Genomic DNA, 14,975 nt, shown 5'->3' with positions numbered 1-14,975 from the left:
GGTGGTAAAAGCTGGATCCCTGCCCAGTGCAGGGAGCATAGTGTAAATAGCGTTGCTGCAGATTGCTACTGGATTGTTCAAAACATCAGATGGCGAGAATATGTTATTATCAACAAGCTGTTTACTGGCCAATCTATTACAAACTCTGATGGAGCACCAGGCATTTTATTGTAGGCTAGCCAAATGGATGGAGAAAACATATGTCAATCTCTCAGTTACTTTAAGGGGCAAATTCTGCTCTTTTGCATCAGTATGCTCTAAAGCCTCCCACAATGGAACCACAATGCTGTTAGTAGAGAAGGATAGGATCTAAGGCAGTGCTGTGGGAATCACTAGGATAATGCAGTTCTCAGATATTTGGGCAACTTTATGTCAACGTACATTTGCATAATAAGAGTACAGCTGAGGCATCTGTGAGTAGTCCTCCCTTCAAAAGGATTTCGAATGCACGAGTTTGTTGGTCTGTGTGCAATATACCAACAGTCAGGAATTGTTGAATGGATGTTAGATTTGTGTTAGTTCCTACATGAAGTTTTGAGTCTTTTATTCACCTTTTACTTATGTTTATTTTCCCCAAGTCTATAAAATAAAATAAGTCCATTATCTTCAATCCCAAACAGGAAAATGCTATCAAGAATCAGATACTTCATGAAGAAATTTTTGAGTTTAGATAGGGAAAAATATCTCTGTTTATTCACAGCACCTTAATCAATAATATATCATTGAAAGGAGATTTTTCACCCCTGCTGCTGGAAATGTCCTTCTATATTTTTCCAGAGAAGGTTTGGTTCCAATGGGGAGCAGGATTTAGAGAAGGGAACAGAGTCATTATGATAATGAGAAGAGAAAAAGGCAACTTTCGTTGGAAAAATCTATGGTTATATTGATGGCAAGCAGTTATACATATCCTGTTGAAAGGACACTTGGACAATGACTAGAAGGAACTGGTCTCATAAATATGCAGTCATTAGATCTGACTGCTTGTGTCAAAGTAGGTCTGTGACTTGCTGGCAGTACTGGCACTGGATCTGGCACCTGCTAGAATTAAGTCAGAAGTGACCCAAACTGTTCTGAGCTGAAAAGGAGGAGACAAAGCTCTGTCTTTGAGAACCTATTAAATATTACATGAGATCTCTTGGGATTAAAATTTTAAAAATTTTTAAAAATTCAAAGTGTTCATCCTTCAAAAAACATACACTGAAAAAACTACATTAGGTGAGGGGCTAAGCAGATGAAGAGATATTTCTTTCGATCTCCTCTTGGCTCCACAACCAGTAATGTGCTAATGTTTAAAAAAAAAAAAAGCATTAAAAGGAATGAATAAAACCAGCTGAGGAGTATACAATATCTATATTTCAAAACCACCTGGTTTAAAGTGTTAGAAAAGTTGAATAACTTCTTCTTGATTGCTCCTTTTGGGTATTTTTTGCCACCATCTGTGAAGGTGAGCAGCAAGTCACTCTGCAAGTTGTCCTTGAAAATATCAACAAAAGAAAGAAGAATCTGTTCTACAATGAACTTGTCACCACAAGAAACTGAAGACCAGGGTTTGTCTATATTCAAAAGAAAGAAAGCCTACCTCTTGTGGAGATGATGAATTCTGACATAAAAATTTAAAAAATGAATAAAAACTTTCTTTCCACTGAAACATGTGGCTGGATGTGTTTGGCAATGAAAAATTCAAATCCTTGTTCAAAAACTCACTACTTGTTTTTAATTATTTTTAAAATGCTTTTTAATTTAAGCAAGAAGCAGCTACAATGCTGAGCTTCTTCTTTTTTTAATCATTCAGAATTGCCTAAAATGAGGCTGCATCTCTCCAGCACAGTTCTATTGGCTTTAACTGACAATGACTGAGACCAGAAAGGCTTGGCCCAGGCAAGAGAAAAGTCACTGCTACTTAAAGTACGTACCACCCATACATAAATTTAAAACATATTTAGCGTCAGTGAAATATTTTTCTTCAGAACAAAGCTGATTACATTTACTTGAATACAACTTGAGGAGGTGGGAGGATACGAAAATTGTTGAGCTTCAAAATGCAATTTTCTCAAAAAGGAGAAACAAAAGTAAATTTTAGCCATGGCTGTTTTAAACAAATACAATAAAATACATAATTCAAGTAGATCCAATTATGCTTATAAATAAATGCCTGTTAACATGGGCAAGCCATACTCTGTAATTTGTCATAGAGGTGTTTCTTTCAAAGGAATTTCCCCCAAAGGAATCGTTATAGGGATGGGTGTATATGTGTTGGGATTTCATAAATATGTACAGTTTTAATGCATGGGATAATATAAAATATGGGAAGGATCGAGAGCAGAACTGGATTTTGGAAGCCAGTTTTGTGGAACTGTTCACTATTCTGAAACATCTCAGCCAGATCATCAGAGATTGAATGCTTGATGCAAAAGTTTTAGTGTGACTGTGCAGGCTGCCTTTCTGAATGGTTACATTTTCACTGGCATCAACATCTTCTTCAGATGAATTGGAACCCATAAAATCATTCAGGGGTGAAGGATGGAAAAGAAGGGAGATGGTGAAGGTTAGTGGAGCAGGTAATTAAACAAGTGGTAACAGGACTCTGAAAGGATGGAAAGAGAAGGAATGGGTAGTGGCACATGCTCTGCTGACAGCTGCAGAGCCACAGAGGTGTTTAGAAGTGGGAGGAGGGACATAGCTTGTGCAGTTGATGGAAGCTGAGGAAGTGGCATTAGCATTCCCAGCCTATCAGTCACTTCAGAAGTATGTACAGGGCAGCCCTGCTACTTGGGGCAATTATCTCTGCAGTAGCTGGTGTTACATGAGACTTACTATCAAACAGAAGATGGACCAGATTAACATCTCTTCTCCTCCTTCTGCTTCAAAAGTTTAAATAATAATTGATAACTACTAGACATGCAAGATTTTAAAGGTGGGATGCATATTCTAAATTTCATTTTATCCCTTCCTGTCTTATGACTTGGATAAAATTTGAAGCACCGTGCAAAACACAAGGAAACATGTCCACAAGCAGAAGCTATCCCTGATAAAGGAGTAACTTCCACAATACAAAAGTGTAGAGCAGAAACAGAAGTAAAACTTTAGTTGATAACATTACACAGCTCTGCTTTCCCTTTTTCAACAGTTAGATGTTAATGCATTTGAGAGGCTTTCAAATTGAAATCAATGGGAGTTTCATTATTCACTTCAACGGGAGTGAGATGAAGTTCTAAATAGTAAATGGAGCAATGAAAATCTAAGAAAACAAGAGGCATGATAATGTGTGTTTTGTTTAAGAATTCTCAGTTTCATTGGCTCTGTTTAACAAGCAGTTGAAAGTGATGTGCTTGGGAGGTGTGAAAATTTATGTGCCTCATGGGAATGGAAGGCTATACACCTTTCTGCTAATGTTGGATGGAAAAAAATTTGAGGAAAATAATTTAGCCTTCATGCAGAAGGTGTTGGGACAAGTGCCTTCTGAAGCAAAAAAAAAAAAAAAAGAATGAAAATAAAGGTGCATTAAGTGTTGTGTGTGTTTTACCAGCTTGGGTTTTTTGGAACCATTAAATAGAAATCAAATGAATAATTTAATATTATACACAGTATGAGCATCTTGCATGACTGAGTTTTTGGAACAGTATTGCACAGAGAAAATGCAGTGGGTGCTTGCCTTGCTGTTCTGTAATTTTACTTTGTCCTTACTTCAATTATATTTCAAAACAAATACTCTTCCTAGTTGTGAGGTGAATTTCATTCTGGTGAACTAGTGGTTTGCTTTTGTTTGTTGTTGTTGTTGTTGTTGTTGTTTTGGTTTTTGTTTTGTTTTTCTGTTTTAGAATTTCAGAGTATGAAAGACAGAGAACAGAGTGAATATTTCTAAAGAACTTAAGCTAAATGTAGACCTTTCTCTGTTTATTTTTCCATCCAGGATCATTGGTGCATTGACCCTCTTTTACTTCATGCTGGTACAGTGTATGAAACACTTAACACCAAAGGTGTGTTTATAGGTGCTTTGTCTGGCAACAATCACCCCAGATCTCATTTCTCACATCCTAAACACTCTTTCTGCTCCTTCTCTTCCCATTTTCACAATATCCACTTGCCCTTCCTTTTGTCCTTGATACATTGTTCTGCAAAGTCAAGAGTTGTGCAACAATCAAGAGTTTTGACTAAAAAAAAAAGCTGGTCACTTTTAGTTATTTCCATAAATGTCTGTCAGAGGATCCAAATAAAAGTTTCTTAATGGAACTTTGTGAACAATTGTTTCTTTGTGAAGATGTGAAGTCAATCTCCCCCTGGGAGTAGTTGCTACGATTCCCAAGTTTCCATTCTGTATTTGAGCAGACTGGGATGTGCACCAATTCCCTCTGAATCTTGATTACTTGTGGAAGAAAACCAAGTATTATGGGCTGCAAGAGAGCTACAGAATAGTCTAAACAGGATCTGAGGGCAGGCTTTGGACCTAGATGGACCAGTGGGAGACATTTCTTGAAAGGGCCACTGACTCAGTAGTGTGAATTAGAAACAGGCAAAACCAAAGACATATTAGCTTACAGGGCTGATGAATCAGTGATCAGTTCAACCAACCTCCAATCACAGTGTAAAGCCCAAACATTGTAAAAAATCCATTGCATTAAATGTTGCATTTCAATTAAATAAATATTGCATCAAAAAGTGTTTTGAACCAGAAATAAAAATACTGTTCTTCAAAAACCATAGGACATTAAGAGAAAATTACTTAAATAGCAATGAAACTTTTAGAAATTAAAAAAAAATAGAATGCTTTGATTTACCCAAAACAATGTTCCTCTGCAAATTTTAATTTTTACAGGGGTTTCTGAATGATGATTCTTTAATCACAATATCAAATTAAAAATTACCTCCATGTCTTTAAAATATCTGTGGATAGAAATTGCTACTTTCATCTCAGTTATGCTATCAATCCTGTAAAAGCTTTTATTTTGCACATATATGAGCATACCTTCCAGTGGCAAGGCTGTCTGTTAACCTATTGTTGAGATTGTTTGAGTCAAGAACAAAACAAGAAACTCTGCAGTGAATATTAGTATTTTAAAGGTCTCTAAACTGTTTCTATCTAAAAGCACATCTGTTTATCAGCACATTTTTTGATAATAAATCACAACACTTAAAAAATACTGTATTTTGGTAATCTCTGTTTCTGCCTGCCTGCGCAATGGTTGAATTCTTGCTGCGAGTAAGAGTTTAAGCTGGATGCTGGGAGAAATACTTTCACCTGGAGAAAATAGTGACATTAACACTACTGTTCATCCAATATCAGCGCCTCATGCCAATGGCACCCTGAGTGCACAGCACTCATGGTAGCTCTCATCACCTTTCTGAGACCTGAGCTTCACTATGGCTCGAACCAATGAACTTGCCAAGTGAAAGGCCAGGAATACAGTGGACTTAATGAATGATTAATGAGCAGGCAGGGGCTGATCCAGACTGCCTTTTGAAATGTCTTGATCCAGCCAAAATGAAGGCAGGAGAAGAAAGGAATGAAAGCACTCGGCAATGTGTTAAGAGAAAGTCATTGGGCAGGAAAGTACAGCAGAGAGACTGAATTAATGTGTGATTGGACTGGCAAAGATGACAGAGGAGTGAGCTGCAGCTTTCCTGAAACTGTTCATTCTCTGGGGCCCTGCTGTAGTTGCTGCTGGCAGGAAGGAGAGGGGGGGCTGCAGCAGCAGAAAAACCACGGGGTAGGATGCGTTTCAACCATATTTTTTCACAAAGGCAGTAGTTTGCATTTCAGCTATCAGTCCAGCTAGTTACAGTGGCAAGTGCCAATCCATTTTTAACAGCGGTAACAAGATGAATTACTTTGGGACTCAAAGTATCTGAAATAATAAAAGCTGTAAATAGTCTGACAGTCAGCGTCCTGCTACCAATATGAATTCTATCTTCTTAAGTGAGCTTAGCATTTATTGTTCGGCAGTTTATGATAAGGGTCTACATAGGATGTTTTGAAAGAATTCGAATGTCTTGTGTTGTGAGTTAACACCATTTGCATGGTAATGAAATACTCTTTCAACAAAGTGTTGAAGGAAAACAAACTAATTAGTTTTTTGAACAGCACCTGACATTCATAGGGCCCAGTGGTGATGTTGGCTAAATGCCTGCCCCTTTCTTAGAGCTGGCCAGCATTTTTCTGTCTATGAATTTATGAGAAAGACAAGCAAAAAAAATCTCCCCAATCCCACTACAGCTTCTTAAAATTATACAAAGCCAATTTGAAGAAATTTACAATGCATCCCTGTCCTTCCTATCTCTGCAACTCTTTTGCTGCCATCTTTTACTTTGATATATAAAATATTGTTTCATTTTTGCTGTTACAGACCTACATTACTCTTCTTCCTCTATTATTTTGTTCCATATAAAAATGATGACTCCTACCTCCTCATATCCCCCTATGATCCTCCATGCACTATTCTCTATACTGTAGGAATCACCATGGCAGCAGAGTAGCTGCCAATAAGCTGCTCTCTCCTTTTTCCATGCAAGTGACCTCCAAATTGCTGACCAGTGAGAGAAAATAAGTTACAACAAAAAATGGGCTGGCACAGGTTAGTTCCCTGCTGGGCTCTCTGGGAGCAGCACAATTGTACTTAGCCCTTTCCTTACGGTAAAAGGGCAGGTGCCAACCTGCTCCATAATGGATACAGCAGCAGAATAAATAAAGCCAACATATTTTTTCAACCACCATAAACTACACACACACCAAAAAAAAAAAAAAAAAAGGAAGATATTTAATCTTCTGATTAGTGTTTCTAACAGGTTTGTCCATTCTTTTCTTTCCCTCCTCCATATGTATTTGTTCAAAAGCTTTTTGTTCACGAAAGCTCTCACAAACACAGGTGTATTTTTTCTGAGGGAAACTGTCATGCTGTATTTGGCTGCCCTGTAAATTTTTTACTATCTTTCCTCTGTAAATGATTCTACCTTACAGGGAGGATTTAGCTATGAACATGATAACTAACGAAGAAACTGCGATAACTGTATTAAGTTAACCACAGTGGAAGGTTTGTGGTCTCACCTGAACAGGCATCTTTTGCACACACGATGTTTGTTTTACATCTCAATGATTCACTGCTTCATAGCTGGTATCTGAGCATGGAGGACATTTAAAGGCACTATTGACATGTAGAGCTGTCCACTGGCAGATCTGACCTAAGGCAGATGGGGAGCTGCCACCTGACTCCACATAGTCAAAGATGTGTCCACCCTAGAGGCCTTCCCAGAAGGTTTTGCCATTGCTACAGAGATCTCTTGAACCCAATGGTGCACGAAATAACTGCAAAGGAAAAGTAAATTTGCTATAATTATGTGTTAGTTGAAGATATCCATTGATTTGATTTAGATGAAAGGTTGATTTTTCATCTCTTCGCTGAGCTATTGAATCCCCTCATAAAACCCTGCCCACAGCCAGTTCAGCCACTACTGCTTAGATGATGGCAGGTAACTGGATGACTTTATTTACTGTGCTTACATCAAACCCATTTAAAATTTATCAGCTGTCCTGGAAGAGATTCCTCCTTTATCGTGGTTCATTTGGTAGACTAAGACAAAGCAAGAATCCATCTATTCCTACTGGACAGGGAACGTAGTTGTTTTGATTGCCTCCACAATACACTGAAGTTATAATAGTACTTCTAAAATGGTTTCCATTTTAACCTTCTCTAAGAATGCTGTAAGTACCCCTCCAGTATATAGAGAATGGCTGTAGTGCGGCTGAATTAAACACCAAGCCTGTGGGAGAAGATTCAGTCCTTGTTGTGGTGCTGCTTCTTGCTGCAAACTGTGGGAAATGCTCCAAAGTCTGGCCACTGCCAGGATTGTAGGCATAGACATCTGTGGGTGAGTTATTCCAGCAAGCATGCAGTAGCTCAGCCAGCTGCCAAACAAGCTACCCACAAGTTGTTTGACTTTGGGAGGTGTTAGAAGACTGGTTGGGAAAAGAGAGCTCCTAGCACAATGGGGAAGATTGCTTTCTTATTATTGTACTCACTCTCTATTATTGCACTTATTTTAACCCACCTCTTGCTGTGGAAATTGTCTGCCATGTAATTTCTATGGTACTCAGCAGCAACACAATAATGCTTGGTCCATTTTCTGAGATGGAGTTCCCCTCAGTCTTTGAAAACAACAAAGTCTACTTATTTTGCATGAGAGTAATAAGAAATAAATAAGCAGCTGTAAGACATGGGGTGTCCTTTCAAACCTGTCACATCCAGGCAGGGTCTAGGACAGCTATGCTATTCCAAAAACAGGCAAATCCTCTCTTGATTCTTTATCTTGGTGATCCCTACCATCAAATCCAAGACCTTTCAGCTGTCTTTCAGAGTTAACTTGTCTTCATAATACTGCCAATAAAAGTGGAATAAGGGATTAGGAGGGTTTTTACAAATAGGAATTAAAAACCCTTTAAATTAATTACTAAATAGCTGATACCGTCATTGCAAAGCACAAAAAAAATTGGCATTTTTTAAAATGCTCCTTACCTAAAGCTTGACTTTTAACATTTTATTTTATATTTTAAAGCATTAAACATGCAAGCTTTTTGCACATATTTATTTGTAGCACTGATAAAGGACTGAGAATTTTACAACTGCTCACAGCTTCTCTCTTTCACTTAAATTTTCAGAAAATAATAAGCAGAAAAGTCTCATTGTCCTGACAAGCTCATTCAGGCATGGGTTTCTGGCTGTAATTTGACATTATTAATTGGTGCATTCTGTTCTCACACAGGAAAGGGCTGAAATAGAACTGAAGTACTTTCTGCATCATGAAATAAGTCAGGTGAAAAAACATATGTCTAACCTATATGTTCTGTTTATTTAGCAAGCTGGTGAGTCAGACTATGCTAATGAAGACTAAAAGGACTGTTAATAATGGTCTGTTACTTTTATTCAGGATTTATAAAATCACCAAGTCTACAGCTCGAAATTAAAGGGAAAAACCAGAGTCTTGAATAATTTTGATTTTAAAATTAATAGGAGGCTATAGAGCTTATTTTGACTACACTTAGAAGATGGCATGTTTCACAGCAGGGATTTTGATGCATTCGGTAAAGTTAAATTTCTTCCAAGCTAATGAAAGTGGATGTAGTGCCCTTGCAGTAGGGTTATTATGTTGCTGTTTAAAATCCCACAGTAGAAAATTTTGGGAGGGTTAGCAGGGGCCTGTTAAATGTTTTATATGGTGGCTTAGGGAGTAGAGCTATCTCAAGAATACAAAGGTACTCCTTAACCTGAGCTGAGATTAGTGCAGAACTAACAGAGGAGACTTTTTAGTTATATGCTTTCAATTTATATTTCATGTACCACAGGCACTCATGAAAACAAGGAATGTGAAGCAGTACTACAAAAAATGTTTGTAACAAAATGACTTTTACTCTACCTTGACTGGAAGGTTTGTGTGGTTTCTCATGAGCTATTGACATATCACAAACAACATGGCAACATGATCTGTTAAGACACCAGGTGTTTAAATGCTGTTTCAAAATCATTCCCAAAAGGCATTTGCAGTGTACCTGTGTCATTACGTACCGTGATCTTTGACATAGTCACATGCAGAAGGAGAACGCCTCATTTAAGGACACTTTGTGTTCTGAAGTGCATTTAGGAATCTTTGTGAAGTGTGCTGTAATTATACGTGGACATAAACCACAGCAGCAGGGTCTGAGATCTACTGATTCTGAAGATAGAAAGGACATTAGCTAAAAAGTCTTCCTATTTGCTGAAGCCAAAGAAATGGCATCATGCAGCACTACACTTAACTGATCTGTCTCTATAATCTGATATTAGATCAAAATTGAACAATTAGGGGAAAAAAAATCACAACAGGCATTTAGAGGTGCTGAGTGCTGCCATTACTGATTTTAGGTTGGAGATCCTTTTAGCCAAGAGCATGTCTGTGTTTGAGGAAATGTGGGACAGAAGCAGCCTATTTACAGAGATCTCACATTTAGTGCTTCCGAATCAAAACCCAGTGCAAGAAAGTCACAAAATTTAGTTCACAGAATTTGATATTTGTACTTTGTATTTGGTTGATCAGGTGCAATTTGATATAAAGTAGCATTTCTGTCTAGGGAATTATCCATAATAGAAAACCACTCAAGAGGCCAAAATCACTGAAAAAAGTTAGATTGTAGTACTGAGGTGTCTTTTTGTAAAGCATTCAAAGATTCAAGGATGGAAAGCTATGTGAAAGAGTTATATATTAACTTCATTAGTTTACAGTATGAACATGGTTCTAACAAATTTTCCTTTGCTTGTGAAGAGTTCAAGCAGCTTTTAATTGCCAGAGCAATAGCTTTCTATAAGACTGAGACAGGCACTCCTGTCTTTTTAAAAATCTATTTCAGGAGTGAAAAAAGATAACTTAGTTAAAAATGAATGAATTCAGAGGACAGTATAAAGGTGAAATGGATAAGAAAGTTAATATAAAGTGACAATGTGACTTACGCATAAAATATTTTTTTTTCAAAGAGCATTTTTTATCAAAATCTGGTGCTACCAAGTATGCTCAGATTATTTCAAGTGAAATAATATTAGGTCATTGAAAAGGGAACCTTGAAACACTTTTTTAAAACATCTGCCCTTAGAAGTACCTACACAGCTCACAGAGGCAGAATTGTGGAGTTGTTCTCTAGCAACACAGAAAAATTTCCCAATAAGTCAGGAAGGGAAATCAGTGTGTCTGAGTTCAGGAACGAGTTACAGCAATGCTGAAGACTCTTTTTACCCTTGTGGTAGAATAAAGATGATGTGTTAACCAGGAGTCCTTTCTGGAGGAAGTTTTGTTCAAAATGAAAAGAGCACCTGTATTTCCCTGCAGGTTTCTCACTCAAGTGTTATCCTCACAAGGGTCTGTTTGGTAACCTGATGCAGGTTGTCCTAAAGGGCACTTTCTAAAACCTTTGTCATGATGGGGCCCTTTGTGACACTGAACAAACACAGTATAACAGCTCAGCTGGAAGGTCCTTATACACCCTGAGTTTATTTGATATGAGAGGTACTACCCTGAACATTACTCACTGGAATCTCTGGATCAGTGGTCTCCACATATAAGGGTGTCTCTCCTCAGGCAAGGGCTTCACAAAGCAGCTGAGGAATGGAAAGGACAGCAGTATCTGAGATCCAGGGACTCCCTTCAGCAGCCTTGCACAAGGCTCTTCCTTGCCCTGTAGCCTCCTTGCACCTCTGCACGAGTGCTCCAGCTACTCGCTTATGACTTGGTGTTGCGATAGTGCTTTGGCAAGTCTGGGAGGCGGGAGCCAGGGGCCCAGTAGTAGGAAGAAAAGGAGAAAGATAGCTTCATGAATTATTGGGTGCTTACAACCTAAGTTCTTCCCTCTCTCAGAACTGTTCTGACATATCTAGGTGTAATGACACCTCTGCTTCAGCTGGTCTCTTCAGGGTCATCCGTTGTGAGGAAGAAGAAGGTATCAGCCAAAACCAACTAACCTGCCATGCCAGCCTTCTTCTCAGGAAAATATCCAAGATTCTTTATTTATTAAAGAATTTAATGAGCACTTGGCTGGAATAGCATAAATATGAGAATAGGTTTTGGATCCTGCCTGCAATAAAATCAGAGGTCATTGTGCCATGGAGCCGAATGACAATCCAGATTTTACCTCTGGTTACTGAAAACCACTTAATTTTAGTTAATTTTGCTCCACCAACAAGACTAATTTTGAATAATGAGATATACAAAATTGAAGATTTAATGAAACTATTTTTTAGGGAAAATTAAGTAGGGAACATTTTGAAGGAAAGATGTTTATTAATATTTAACAACTCTGAGAAATACAGGAGAAATCTGTTACTGTCTTAGCTTAGAAAGAACAGAAGGTCACTTAAGCCTAATTAATATCTTGTAATTTCATCAGTGCATATGAATATCTCAAATTGGGTGCCGTGAGGATGGTGCCAGACTCTTTTCAGTGATGCCCAATGACAGAACAAGTAGTCATGGGCATAAAAAAAAGCGCAAGAAGTTCCACATCAGCATGAGGAAGAACTTGGTGGCAGTGCACTGGAGCAGACTGCAAGGGAGTTTCCCTTGCTGGAGTCATTCAAAGCCTGCCACGTAGCTGTGTAACCTGCTATAGGTGATGTTACCTTGGCAGGGGGGTTGGACTGGTTGACTTCCAGAGGTCCCTTCCAACCCTAACAGTTCTGTTATATGCCATTTTTTAAATCCCAAAATATCTTGAAGACAAAAACTATACTGTAGAGATTAATCTTGGAATGTATACCTACACCTGAGCCTTGAATATGTCTATCTGTAATACACAACTATGTGTACATGTGATAGCAGAAAAAACCATTATAACTCATACCACATGAAAAAGAAAATAAAGGAAACTAAGATGTAAAGTTGGATAAAATTTCTGTGAAAAGACAGGGAATAAAGTAAATTTTTAAAAAGGAACTAAGTATGTAGAAAAATACTTTTTTCAAGGGATATTGTCCTAACTCAAATAGTTACAGAGAAGAAAACCTTCCTGACTATTACAGTTAAAAATGCACACAAAATATTGTCTTGATTCAGCTAAAGCTTCCTCCCTTATTTTTCCTAGGAATGCAAGCATAGTGCAATATTAAGTGTGTTCTGTCATGCAACACCCTCTGCAAGGTAAAAAGTAATTTTATCATATTTCATTGTATATGGCAGCTTTAGCCCTAAATTCACATTTAAGTAGCTAAAGAGAGCTTGATTTTAAGAAATCAAATAAGACATTACTTAAGCACACATTTGTCACATTTACTGAAACTTCATCACAAGCTTTGAAGCTAAACAAGACTTTGAGTGCTATTTTGAATAGGGAACTTTAAACTGATGGTTTAAAATTTGGAAGAGGAAGGATGTTTATAATTTCCTAGAGCCAACCAGTGGTTAATGAATGTTAATTTGTTGACCACACCTGGGTACCTGACTTGATGCAGCAATTCACATTTGTCAGCAGCTTGGGTAGATGTGTTTTTAGGGAAAAATACAGACCAAAAGAAAACTGAAAAAACTAAATAGACAAATTGACCACTTTACCATTTCGGTTCTGAAATTCACAACTTATGTAGATGAATGCTGTTTTGGGGGACTGTCAGGAAACACATGATGAGATAAATGAGATTGGGACATATGGATTTACACATTTGTTGATTCTACTTGTTTGGTGACATTTGTTCTCCAAAGCCGGATTTGATAGCACAAAAATGTCTTTGAGGAAAAAAACATGAAATAAGATCCTGTTCTCAGGCCTTCTTCTTTCACACCTCTTTGACAGTGTGAAGAGGCGTGAGAGTCAGGGAAAATAACAGAGAAAATTCGAGCTTGTTAATTACTACTGAGCATATTACTTGCTCTCATGAGTAAATCCGCTGGAATTGGGGTATAAATCACTGTGCTTGGTTGTAAATGTTTTCAAGACTGAGAAGTCTTCTGAGTCTTCAGGGATATTTTGCTGTGTGTGTGTGCCAATTACACTTTTACAACTCATCTCTCTTGTGCGCGTTTTCCCAGCAGCATCTCCCTTTCCTATTAAGTTATGCTGGCCCAGCAGGCCATGGGATGTGCCTATTAAGCAAGATGCCACTGGGTTATGATCAGAATGGTCTTTAAAAAAAAAAGAAATTGTAACTGTTTTTGGAGGCAGTAGGGGGTTGTGCAACAAAACCTCCATTCTTCAGCTCCTTCATAAGAAGTTTATTGACCGACCTTGCTACTTTAGTGGGAACGTTTTTGCAGTAAATGCAAGTAGAATAATGCAATGCCAGTTCATTAAGTTTTGTGCAAAGGCGAAGCTATAGGATTAGGAGAAAGGCTGGGAATACCTGACACTGTTTCTTTTGTTTCTGGTTGTAGGTAATGGTAGAATGCTTTTCATTTACTCAAATTCTTTAAAAAGAAAGAAAGAAGGTGGTTTCTTCTTTAGGGAAGAGAGAACTCTAAACCCCACAGTGGGTCTGAGGCCACAATTAAAAAGTTAAATTTTGAGATGAAAACACTGCCTAATTTAGAAAAAACTATTTCTAGGTTTATAAACTTTTTTTCCTGCTTTCAGTGCATATTGTTTAGTATACAAACATAGAAAACAATGTGAGTATACATGTATTTTGATATCACTGAACCTCACCAGTAGTATCTTCAAGCTGACCTCGACCAAGTGATTTTCACTGAATTAATGTATACTTGTATGATATTGATTTTTTTTTTTTTCTCGTATCACTTATCTCCTGTTTAGCCTTTACCTGGGGTACATGCCTTCTCCTGTTAGAGAGGGCTATAATATTACCTGTGGGCATATGCTACTGAGCAGTTTACTTCTGTTTCAGTTGCATTCAAAATAAGAGCCTCAGACCAAAATTAAATTCTTGATCCCTCTCTAGAGAAAATTTAAAAAAAATTCACAGCTATATCTGGCACTCAACAATCTCATCAGAAGACTGGAAAAAATCTATTCATTATTAGAAAAATTGTCTATTGTTAATACAGTAAGCAATGGATTCCTATTCTCATCTCAACTGGGAATGAAGCTGGCATGTCTGTTTGAATAGAGGTGACAAAAACCATTTCTTGATTGAATTCACACAACATCTGGTTGTACAATCAATCCAGAATATTCTTATGCATAATACTAACTTTGTCTGTACTGAATTGTTTTTCTGCATCCAGTGCCAACAGAATTTATCATCTGTACACTGACAGTCTATTGTGGCATATAATGTGAACTTGGGGTGTATTCTTATCTCCCTGAGTACCTTCATAAAGTCCAGACATCTTTTTACTTGTTTTTAACCACCTTTCTCCATTTTTCAACTGAAACAAGGTTCAATAGTCAGAGTTTCCATTTTATTGAATTGATATACTTCTAGTTTGACCAAACACATTCAAGGGGAAAAAAAAAGTTTTTTAATAATTTATTTTTCTTTCTTTTTTCCTTTTGTTTTCAAAAATTATTTTTAGTT

This window comes from Aphelocoma coerulescens, chromosome 1 (assembly GCF_041296385.1).
Source record: "Aphelocoma coerulescens isolate FSJ_1873_10779 chromosome 1, UR_Acoe_1.0, whole genome shotgun sequence".
NCBI lineage: Eukaryota > Metazoa > Chordata > Aves > Passeriformes > Corvidae > Aphelocoma > Aphelocoma coerulescens.
The sequence above is the reverse complement of the archived record's forward strand: the minus strand, read 5'-3'. Positions refer to the sequence as shown.